This window comes from Schistocerca nitens, chromosome 7 (assembly GCF_023898315.1).
Source record: "Schistocerca nitens isolate TAMUIC-IGC-003100 chromosome 7, iqSchNite1.1, whole genome shotgun sequence".
Taxonomy (NCBI): domain Eukaryota; kingdom Metazoa; phylum Arthropoda; class Insecta; order Orthoptera; family Acrididae; genus Schistocerca; species Schistocerca nitens.
In genome coordinates, this window is record NC_064620.1 from 36,775,308 (window position 1) to 36,787,621 (window position 12,314).

Below are 12,314 nucleotides of genomic sequence, written 5' to 3' on the forward strand. Positions count from 1 at the left end.
AGCAAGCAGCGACAAATTATCTTATAGTGTGTACAAAATATGCAATTGTTTTTGTAGTTAAATGTTTGTATTCCAGAATTTTAAATTATTTCTTTGAAAAAAAAAATTGATTAAATTCCTATTTTAGTAATGTTATGATGGGAAGTTGGACTGTGCGAAAGGCACTGGAGAAAATGACTAATAATTATTCTTGATGTGTTAAAGGAGTGTAAACCTATATACAGGGAGTAGAAGGACATATGTAGTGTAAACCTTTTTGGACATTTAAGTAAAGATTCAGAACCACTGTATAATTGTAAGATTTAGTGTTCCCATAAAATTTGGACTTAAGCAAAATTTTCTGGAAACAGGGGCATGTGTAACGACAACTGTACATATAATAATTTTTTTCTTTATGAATTTCGATAAATTAGTGTGAACAATGTTTGATTTCATTTATTTCTCTTTTCGTGTCGTGCTGAAGAAACAGTGAGCAACTTTTGAAATGAATATTATCATTTATGTTGGATTTCAAATAATGTGGTAATCAAAGAGAAGTGTACTATTGTTAAAACTATTGTAAGATGTGAAAATTGTAATTTAAACACTTGGTCCATACGTAGGTAATGCAGTAGGATATGTGTAGTAGAAAACCTGTGGTGAATACCCTACCTGTAGGGGAGCGGGAAAAGGTGGAGGCAGGCGAGTGCGGGAAAACGCACACTGGGCGCGGTTCGGCACAACGGGCTCAAGTCAGTCGGAGGCGAGCAACAGTAATAGTCGGAGTGGTGAATTGGTCAGAGGAACACGTACTGTACCGAGGCGGCTACCCAGGAAAAGTGGATTCCATTGAGCCTCGGATGCACCGATTCCGACGACTGCTTGGCATGGCTATATTCTGAGGCACAAAGTTGGAAAGATTACGACGCTAAGAAGATGGAAAGTGCCAATATAGTGTGAGCCTTAGCCGTGCTTGTATGTGTGCCGTGCTGCCCGCTATCTCGCTGCCCGCCAACCGCCGCACCGACTTGCACAGGTCAAACATTTATTTCATCTTTAGAAGTGTATCTGTGTGGACCGGTGTCGAAAATGTTTATAATTGTTCAATAATAGCGTGACTTTTACCAGAATTGCTTTAACCATGACTTATCCTGATCACTGACCTGGACAGGATCCTTACCTCGTATTGTGCAACCCGAGTACCCTGAACTGAAAGATTAAGACTAGTGTTAATAAGAATTATCAGTAAACAAACTTATGCTATAAAGAAATTTAAAGTTCTATGTGTTATTGCAAATGTTGGTAAAGAACAAAAGTATGACTAACTTGGAAGAGATTTTTTGAATTGAGTTAGCGATGTTATTTAATTACTCTGAGACAGGAATAATGACAGTTAAATTATTCAGAAGTAAGACAAAAGAGTAGCTATCCATAGATTGATAATTTTGAGTGTTAATTTGCCTTTTAGTACTTAACAGTTTCAGTATAACGACCATAACAGTTTCAGGCCCCCCCCCCTTCTCTTGCCCATTCTTTCAAACATTGAAATGTGTTGATCAGATTTGACCAGTAAAGTTAAGTTCTATATTAATCCTAAGTGTATTAGTGTTGTTTTCCAATTTTAATAGTGACATTGTATGTGTGCTTTCAAAACGGCTTATCTTAGGACAATCTATGCCCGATTTCAGTCTGATCAATATACAAAATGCAGTTCGTAGTAATCATTGATGTGTGGTGTTGTGTGAATTTAGCTCGTCCAAATTAGTACAAAAAGAGAAATCTTTAGTTCAGTGGATTTTTCTGGCGCCAAACTTTGCCGTATAACGCATCTTTACTACGTGTTACTATGCTTGTACATGCACCCACTTGTACAAGGAAAAACTCACTCATTGCCTAAGTAGGCTGGCGACCGAATCATTAATTATAGGTAGCATCTACTGTGTGTACTTCTTGTCCATGCGAAAGAGTAATTATACTTTACATTTGCTTGATGCATCACTGTAGTTATTTGCTGAATACAAGTCCGATCTTGCTTCCATTAGGTACACGCGGTCAACTTATGTACGAAAATCCTTGTTTATAAGGTGAAGCCCGTGAACTTATTACAGTACAGGCTTTATGCAGCTAACGTACGTCCGATTAAGGGCGGTAGCGTTACAGCTGCATCACACACAGGAGCGCCTGTGATGGTGTACTCAACGACGAACCTGGTCGCAAGAATGGGAAAATGTCATTTTTTCGGATGAATCCTGATTCTGTTTACAGCATCATGATGGTCGCATCCGTGTTTGGCGACATCGCGGTGAACGCACATTGGAAGCTTGTATTCGTCATCGCCATACTGGCGTATCACCCGGCGTGATGGTGTGGAGTGCCATTGGTTACACGTCTCGGTCACCTCTTGTTCGCATTGACGGCACTTCGAACAGCGGACGTTAGATTTCAGATGTGTTACGACCTGTGGCACTACCTTTCATTCGATCCCTGAGAAACCCTACATTTCAGCAGGATAACGCACGACCGCATGTTGTAGGTCCTGTACGGGCCTTTCTGGATACAGAAAATGTTCGACTGCTGCCCTGGCCAGCACATGCTCCATATCTCTCACCAATTGTAAACGTCTGGTCAATGGTAGCCGAGCAACTGTCTCGTCACAGTACGCCAGTCACTACTCTTGATGAACTGTGGTACTGTGTTGAAGCTGCATGGGCAGCTCTACCTGTACACGCCATCCAAGCTCTGTTTGACTCAATGCCCAGGCGTATCAAGGCCGTTATTACGGCCAGAGCTGGTTGTTCTTGGTACTGATTTCTTAGGACCTATGCACCCAAATTGCGTGAAAATGTTATCACAAGTCAGTTCTAGTATAATATATTTGTCCAATGAATACCCGTTTATTCCTCTACGGCATAGAAAAAAGTTGTTAAGGAAAGAGGTTCTTAGCACTTTGAGTGCACGACCGTTGTTTTCTGTATTTTCGGTCCTAACTAGGATGTCGCTCCCTAAATACCAATGACTTGGGGTTCTTTCCAACGTTGAAAACAATAATATTATGGGCATGGCACTCATTGTGTTAATCTACATTTGAAAACATTTTGCCTATATTTCTGACATGTTATTTCCGTTGGTATATTGTCACAGAGTTTTACAGCTTCATGTTTGACCCCTTTCTCTGTCAAAGTTGTGTTTATTAAAGAGTAATGTAGATGATTTTTCCTTCTCACTTGAGAATATCTATGTTACTTTCTAACTTAGATGGACTGTTGGCAGCAAATTTTGTAAACGAATAAATGTACTGTGAGGCTATGGTTAATATTCCCAGCTGCTTAAAGAGATACGTGGAAGCTGTGCTTGTGTCAGCGCCTCACATAAGTCTATTTACTGTCTGTTATGTAACGAATACTTTTGCTTAAGCCAGGAGTTACCATTGAATATTACCCTATAAGACATCAATGAACGAAGATACGCGAAGTATGTTAACTTAGCGGCTTCTACATCCCCAAAGGTGGAAATTATTCTTATGGCAAAAGTATCCGAACCTAAACGCTTTATCTGGTCTGCTATATGGTTTTTCCAATTTACGTTTTCCTAGATATACGCACATAAGAACTTCCAATTTTTTACTGACTGTTGGGATAGTCCTTAGCAGTCCAAAACTGGGACAACTGCGTTTTATTTCTCGAAGTTTAAATCTACCCTATTTGTACAAACCATTCAGAAACTTTCATAAAAACATAATTTCCTGTTTTCGCTGTTGGTGCTTCTTTCCTCAGCTTCACAACAATGCTTGTATCATGTGCAAACAGAAGTAATTCCGTCTCATGATTCATATAAAGTGACAGATAATTAACACAATGCAAGAACAGTAGTGGGCCAGCGATTGAACACTATGGAACTCCCACTTAATTTGTGCCCATGCAGATGATGTGGAGAAACTCTTTCTATTATCCAAAAACCTAAGGAAACTTCCAACATTCTGTTTCTCAAATAAGAACGAAACCAGACATTTGCTGTACTATGTATTCCACAAGAACTGAAGTTCTCTAATGGGATATTATATAATTATGACTTCGGAAAGATATAGAAGATCCCAGTTTGTGATGTTCTCTCATTAAAAGGTTTTATTATGTAGTCAGTAAATATGTAAGTAGCTGACTCATATATATGGCTTCGATGGCAGAAGAAGCAGAGAATCTCTGCGGCAGGGAACGTAGAGGAACTTTCTCCATTATCATACTGAGCTTAAACCAGATGCAGGACCTACGGTGATGACACAGTGCTGTAATGGAACATAGTTGATCGAACGAGCTAATCTATGTTGAGGGGTAAAAAGGGGGTGGGGGAGTTGATGCAAAAGGCGCCACCTCCGCATTATTGGAGCGGCCTGTATAGAGGACGTGGATGAAACAATGTGTGATATTCACTACATCACAGTGGACAATGTGGCGTAATTTTTGATACTTGTTACTTACTGGAATTAAGGAAAACATGGAAGAGAGGATCCACCAATATAACTTTCTTTTCACACAACATGCTTATTTAACAATATATAAACTGTGTTTTACTAATAATCGAAGTATTTAACCATAAAAGTTTCTTTAAAAAATGAACAAATTTGCAAAATTCTTTTGACCTTAAACCTCCAGTTGAATAAGCTTTTAATCTTTGCAGAAGAAATCTGAAGTGCTGTGTTGCAAAACAGCAAACAATATGACAATGATTGCAAGAGTGCCGGACCTGCAGCCCGCCCATTACCGGTGAAACAGCGGTGTTTACTACCGCGCTGGACCCAGTCTGTCTTATTAAAAGCCCTTCTGCAACACATGAAAACTATATAAGAATCACTGATGACAAGAGAGATTCACATACTCGAAACAGATGACTTAACTTTTAAGTTGAAAGCTGTATGTCAAAAGGTGCCGGTTTAAGATGCGCACCTGTGCTTAACGGTTCAACAGATTAGCAAACAATATGACAATGTAAGGCTTACTTCAAACCTCTTAATTTCAGTCGGCAACCAAGGTGCGAATGGATCCCAACCCGCCCTTCCGACAACTGTACGAGGTGTGGCTAGAAAAAAACCGGACTAGTACTGGTGAAACAATAAAACGAATGCCATAAGGCTGAAAGTCGCGTGGCCTGTCACGTGACTCTCGCTCCGCCTACTGCTCGAGTTTCATCTGCCTCCTGCACTCAGTCTGCCCGTGGCGTCTGTTTTAAGTAGTTGACGTTTTGTCTGTGCGTCGGAAAATGTTGAGTGTACAGAAAGAACAGCGTGTTAACATCAAATTTTGTTTCAAACTAGGAAAATCTGCAAGTGAAACGTTTGTAATGTTACAACAAGTGTACGGCGATGATTGTTTATCGCGAACACAAGTGTTTGAGTGGTTTAAACGATTTAAAGATGGCCGCGAAGACACCAGTGATGACACTCGCACTGGCAGACCATTGTCAGCAAAAACTGATGCAAACATTGAAAAAATCGGTAAACTTGTTCGACAAGATCGCCGTTTAACAATCAGAGCAGTGTCTGAGTTAACAGGAGTTGACAAGGAAAGTGTTAGGCAGATTCTTCATGAAAGTTTCAACATGAACATAGTGTGATCAAAAATGGTTCCAAAGTGTCTCACAATTGAACAGAAGGAACGCCGAAGAATGATTTGTTCTGACATCCTGGAAAACATTGAAAGTGATCCCACCTTCTTACAAAATGTTATTACTTGCGATGAATCGTGGTTTTTTACTTACGATCCAGAAACTAAACGCCAATCGATGCATTGGAAAACTCCTGGTTCTCCACGACAAAGAAAAGCACGAATGTCAAAATCGAAATTCAAGGCAATGATGATTGTTTTTTTTTTTTTGACATTAAAGGGATTGTGCACATTGATTGGGTGCCAGAGGGACAAACAGTGAATCAGCATTACTACATTAGCGTCCTGGCTACCCTACCTGAGCGAGTACGGAGAAAACGGAACGATTTGTGGAGAAAAAAGTCAAGGATCCTTCACCAAGACAATGCCCCAGCTCACAGTGCGTTGTCAGTGAAGACGTTTTTGGCAAAACACAACATTCCCATCTTAGATCATCCACCCTACTCACCTGATTTGGCCCCCTGTGACTTTTTTCTTTTCCCTAAAGTCAAGTCAGCTTTGAAAGGAACTAGATTTGAGACTGTTGAAGCAGTAAAAGAAAAAGCGACGGAAGTAATGTATGGACTTACCGAAAATGTTCTGCAGCATTGCTATGAACAGTGGAAAATTCGTATGGAGCGGTGTAGAGACCGAGGAGGAGAGTACATTGAAGGAGATAACATGAAATTGTAAATAATTGTAAATAAATGTTTTTTCCAGCATCAGTCCGGTTTTTTTCTAGCCGCACCTCGTATTTTGACCAAAGTTAAACTGACTCTGAGTTACTAAGACCGCTCTGAAGGAACGTCTTAAAACCTTATTCTTGAACACTTATTACAAGAGAACTCACTCGGCAAAACCACAAGATCCAGCTAAAATACACCAATAATGACCCGGTCTTTCAAACACAGGAATGAATATCTTAGTACAACAGGTTGTTCAGATTATAACCAATGACTGAAAAATGCAATTACAACGAAGGAATTGAACTGGTTAACACCTAAATCTAGCCACAAATTCCCTCTTTTGTTTAACGGCAGCCTCTGCCTTAGTACAGTTGTTCCGGCTGTATTTACGACCAAGAGCTGATTAATTAGAACATTAATGATCGGGTACAAACCAGAAAGGAAAGGCAATATGACAGCTAGACAAATTTTTAACTAGTGTCTTAGTACAATACTACTGCCTATATTTGCGACCAAAGAGCCGACGCAGTAAAACTCTGAGGGTCGGGTACAAACCGGAAAATAATGAGGGCAGGTAGACAGTGAAACAGATGACCACGAGGATTACAGAATGTTTATCAGCAAGCAGTTCCACGGATCCACGGTGCGTTGCAGCGGTTACTGACGGGTGCCGATGAAAACCAGATAGAAGAGGGCAGCCAGGACACGAGCGGTCGTCCGACACGAATGATGACAACCAACCGATGGGATGTCGGCCTGCTGCTTGTAGTCGACGCTGACATCGGGGAAGCAATGCGGTATCTTCGCTCTGCGCAGGCCCTCCTTCGGCCGCTCGGACCTCGTGACCACCTGTTGTTGCGACGCTACCGCCAATCCCCAAATTTCGTGCCTCCCTCTGGGGCCAGTGAACCCCACATAAATACGAGGACTATCCACAAAGTACATTACGTTTTGGAATTAAAAATAAATAAAGTACTGGAAATTTTTTTATTATATACAGATGAAAGCCACACTTAAATACTACACTCCTGGAAATGGAAAAAAGAACACATTGACACCGGTGTGTCGGACCCACCATACTTGCTCCGGACACTGCGAGAGGGCTGTACAAGCAATGATCACACGCACGGCACAGCGGACACACCAGGAACCGCGGTGTTGGCCGTCGAATGGCGCTAGCTGCGCAGCATTTGTGCACCGCCGCCGTCAGTGTCAGCCAGTTTGCCGTGGCATACGGAGCTCCATCGCAGTCTTTAACACTGGTAGCATGCCGCGACAGCGTGGACGTGAACCGTATGTGCAGTTGACGGACTTTGAGCGAGGGCGTATAGTGGGCATGCGGGAGGCCGGGTGGACGTACCGCCGAATTGCTCAACACGTGGGGCGTGAGGTCTCCACAGTACATCTATGTTGTCGCCAGTGGTCGGCGGAAGGTGCACGTGCCCGTCGACCTGGGACCGGACCGCAGCGACGCACGGATGCACGCCAAGACCGTAGGATCCTACGCAGTGCCGTAGGGGACCGCACCGCCACTTCCCAGCAAATTAGAGACACTGTTGCTCCTGGGGTATCGGCGAGGACCATTCGCAACCGTCTCCATGCAGCTGGGCTACGGTCCCGCACACAGTTAGGCCGTCTTCCGCTCACGCCCCAACATCGTGCAGCCCGCCTCCAGTGGTGTCGCGACAGGCGTGAATGGAGGGACGAATGGAGACGTGTCGTCTTCAGCGATGAGAGTCGCTTCTGCCTTGGTGCCAATGATGGTCGTATGCGTGTTTGGCGCCGTGCAGGTGAGCGCCACAATCAGGACTGCATACGACCGAGGCACACAGGGCCAACACCCGGCATCATGGTGTGGGGAGCGATCTCCTACACTGGCCGTACACCACTGGTGATCGTCGAGGGGACACTGAATAGTGCACGGTACATCCAAACCGTCATCGAACCCATCGTTCTACCATTCCTAGACCGGCAAGGGAACTTGCTGTTCCAACAGGACAATGCACGTCCGCATGTATCCCGTGCCACCCAACGTGCTCTAGAAGGTGTAAGTCAACTACCCTGGCCAGCAAGATCTCCGGATCTGTCCCCCATTGAGCATGTTTGGGACTGGATGAAGCGTCGTCTCACGCGGTCTGCACGTCCAGCACGAACGCTGGTCCAACTGAGGCGCCAGGTGGAAATGGCATGGCAAGCCGTTCCACAGGACTACATCCAGCATCTCTACGATCGTCTCCATGGGAGAATAGCAGCCTGCATTGCTGCGAAAGGTGGATATACACTGTACTAGTGCCGACATTGTGCATGCTCTGTTGCCTGTGTCTACGTGCCTGTGGTTCTGTCAGTGTGATCATGTGATGTATCTGACCCCAGGAATATGTAAATAAAGTTTCCCCTTCCTGGGACAATGAATTCACTGTGTTCTTATTTCAATTTCCAGGAGTGTACTTTTCTACATAGTTGCCATTTAAATTAAGGCACTTATCGTAGCGATGGACGAGCTTGGAAATTCCTTCGTCGTAAAATTCGGCCGCCTGCGCCTTCAACCACGTGGTTACCTCTTCTTGAAGCTGTGCGTCGTCATCAAAACGCTGCATAGCCAACCACTTCTTCATTGCTGGGAATAAGTTGAAGTTGCTCTGTGCCAGGTCGGGACTGTACGGCAGATGAGGAAACAACTCCCACTTAAAAGATTCGAGAACTTCACGAGTGGCATTTGCCGTGTGGGCCCGGGCGTTGTCGTGAATCAGCAAGATCTTTGAGCCCAACTTTCCCCTGCGCTTGTTTTGTATTGCTCTTCTGAGGTTGTGCAGAGTTTGGCAATACCTTTGAGAGTTTATTGTAGTGCCTCTTTCCAGGAAATCCGCAAAAATCACAGCTTTTCTGTCCCAAAAGACAGTCATTACGTGGTTGAAGGTGCAGGCGGCCGAATTTTACGACGAAGGAATTTCCAAGCTCGCCCATCGCTACGATAAGTGCCTTAATTTAAATGGCAGCTATGTAGAAAAGTAGTATTTAAGTGTGGCTTTCACCTGTATATAATAAAAAAATTTCCAATACTTTATTTATTTTTAATTCCATAACGTAATGTACTTTGTGGATAGCCCTCGTATATCGGCAAACAAAGATCTACTGAGGACACAACCCACAGATACCAACTCTTCCTCATTGATATTGTCAATGGGGCCACAAGAGGGATAGTCCATACTACACCTGAGCCAATGTCGCCACACAGGTCTGCTAATTCAATGGCACCACTGCTCAATTTTGACGTCCATAACTGCAGAACTGTAATACTGAGCGTTTTTTTTAACTTATTCTGGTGCTCAGCTTGAGTTGTCAGTTTGACTTGTAATTTGTGATTTTATCTTTCTAACTTCGTATTTGTAACCTGCCCAGATATAAATATCTTATAGCGTTTTCTCCATGTACTGTTCCATATAGTTAGTAACTCGCCACAGTTTGTGAAATTCAACCGAGAGTCTAGAGAACTTCGCTCTCTTTTAACTTCTTGTGAATTGTGTCCATTTATTAGAGCAGATAAATATCTGTTATAAATATACCAGCTGCTGAGAATTCTTCTGGGTTGCATGGCTGTGCTGTGGTCCATGGAACTCTTCTATCAGTGACGTTTCGTCCAAAGCTACGTTGGACATTTTCGGAGGTGCTCTTGGTTGTGCTGAGTCTTGCCGACTGACGAATCGGACGTCGAAGAGCGGCCTAAATACGGTGGAAAGTGGGCTTGGTCTGGATTTCACGTGATAGCAGAGATAAACCCTGTCAAAGATAAACTATAACTATCGATCATAGTAAGTCAAAGATAAAAACTTCTCATCGATTCTGTAGCACCACAGTTCATATATCGCTGAGTTTCAAAGCTCCTTCTTTTCTGTTATAATTATCCCCATGTTTATATATTTCGATAGATTCTCTATGTAGCCATAGACAATAGTTTGTCATAGTACATAAAACCAGTTTCCGAAAATTTCACTACGTGATCACCTGACTGAAGAGCATGTTCCGCCACGGCTGACTTGCCTGTTTTCCCTAGGCGGCAAAGACTTTTATGTTCCTTCAACCGTATATTCACACTTCTCTTTGTAGTTCCAATTTAGACCTTACCACACTCCGTTGTACCCGGTCTGTCCGAAACATTCTGTTCAGTTTCAAGACTTTCAGGATGGACGACGAGTCTCTGCAACGCAACAGAAAGGTTAGAGTACAAACTAAATGTGCTTTCTCCGTACGTGAAACTCCCAGACATCTGACTGATTTGGTAACATTCTCCCCGTAGAGTCGTCTAATGATACAAACGCGAAACTTTTGATGTGAACCAAAGAAAATTTGAAGATATTGTGTTTCTCTCATAACAGTGGGTAAATAATAACAGTATCTGTTTCCACGTTTCCTGAAATTGTCAAGTGTTTTGTGTCATCTATGGAGAGTTGTAAAAGTCATCAATAGAAATATAGACAACAGGTAACTCGTTCACTTCCATAGTTTGGAGTCCCTTGTTGTGTGGGTGGACAAAATATTAGTACAAAAACTAAAAAGTAGATAAACTACCTCACTACCACACCAGAGTAAGGTCGTTGTTCATCCACTCCACTCAGCCAGCATGGATTTTCAACTGATCAGTAGCGCATGCACCTAAGATTGATTTTTACATCGTCTGTCACAATGCTTCATGTCTAAACAATGTTTGTAGACATAACTATACCGATTTTGTAAGTCATTGCCACTGTGATCTTGATGGAGAGAAATGTCGAAAAGATTAAACGCGTCGGAACACACAGCTCCCGAGCGAAGAAAATCTCTGACCATGCCGGGCATCGAACCCGCAACACTGCAATCTGGAGGCAGCGACACTAACCACAACACCGCAAATTGCGCACATTATTATTATGAATGTGTTGTAATAGTTTTTGATCTGGTGTAAGACTGGGGCTTAAAGCTATGATCTGGGCAGGCTAAAGGAACAATGGCGAAATAAAACTTCCTGGCAGATTAAAACTGTGTGCCGGTCCGAGACTCGAACTCGGGACCTTTGCCTTTTGCGGGCAAGTGCTCTACCAACTGAGCTACCTAAGCACGACTCACGCCCCGTCCTCACAGCTTTACTTCTGCCAGTACCTCGTCCCCAACCTTCCAAACTTTACAGAAGCTCTCCTGCGAACCAGTAAAGTTTGGAAGGTAGGAGACGAGGTACTGGCAGAAGTAAAGCTGTGAGTACCGGGCGTGAGTCGTGCTTCGGTAGCTCAGTTGGTAGAGCACTTGCCCGCGGAAGGCAAAGGTCCCGAGTTCGAGTCTCGGTCCGGCACACAGTTTTAATCTGCCAGGAAGTTTCATATCAGCGCACACCCCGCTGCAGAGTGAACATCTCATTCTGATTAGAAAAATAAGTAGCATATTTCCTATAGTGAGGCAGAGGTTCGTGGGACTTCTCCGCCTGACAGTGGGAGAGTGGTTTGCGGTGCTGTTATGTTGTTACTGTTTGAAAATGTCCACACATACTATGCCATTGAAGTGCACTTTGAAGGATCTTTACAATCTCACAACATTGGTATACAGTCCCGTTTAAAAAAGAGGGAGTCGGTACCACAGTTCTGCAGCTATAACCCTAGCAGTAACAACAAATTTTAAACAACGCGCATTATCAGGTCTTACGGAGGGTGAGGGGGGGGGGGGGGGGTTGGGAATGCTTTACGCCCACCCGAGAATAGACTAGAAAAAATTCATTAGCTGATATTGGATTATATTAACAACATACTTTTTGAGGAGGTACTGATATGGAAGTAAGGTCCAGATGCTCAAAATGCCTTTTATCGCACTGTTAACAATACCAAAACACTTTCAATAACGTGTGCTACTGACTTCGTGATACCACAAAAAATTAAAAAATGCAAATTTCGCTCAGTGTTATTGAATTTAACTCCTCGACATACTTTTTAAAGAGATTATGATGCGTAAGGAAGGTTCTGAACAGCGAAACATTCAATACGACATTCACTGGGGA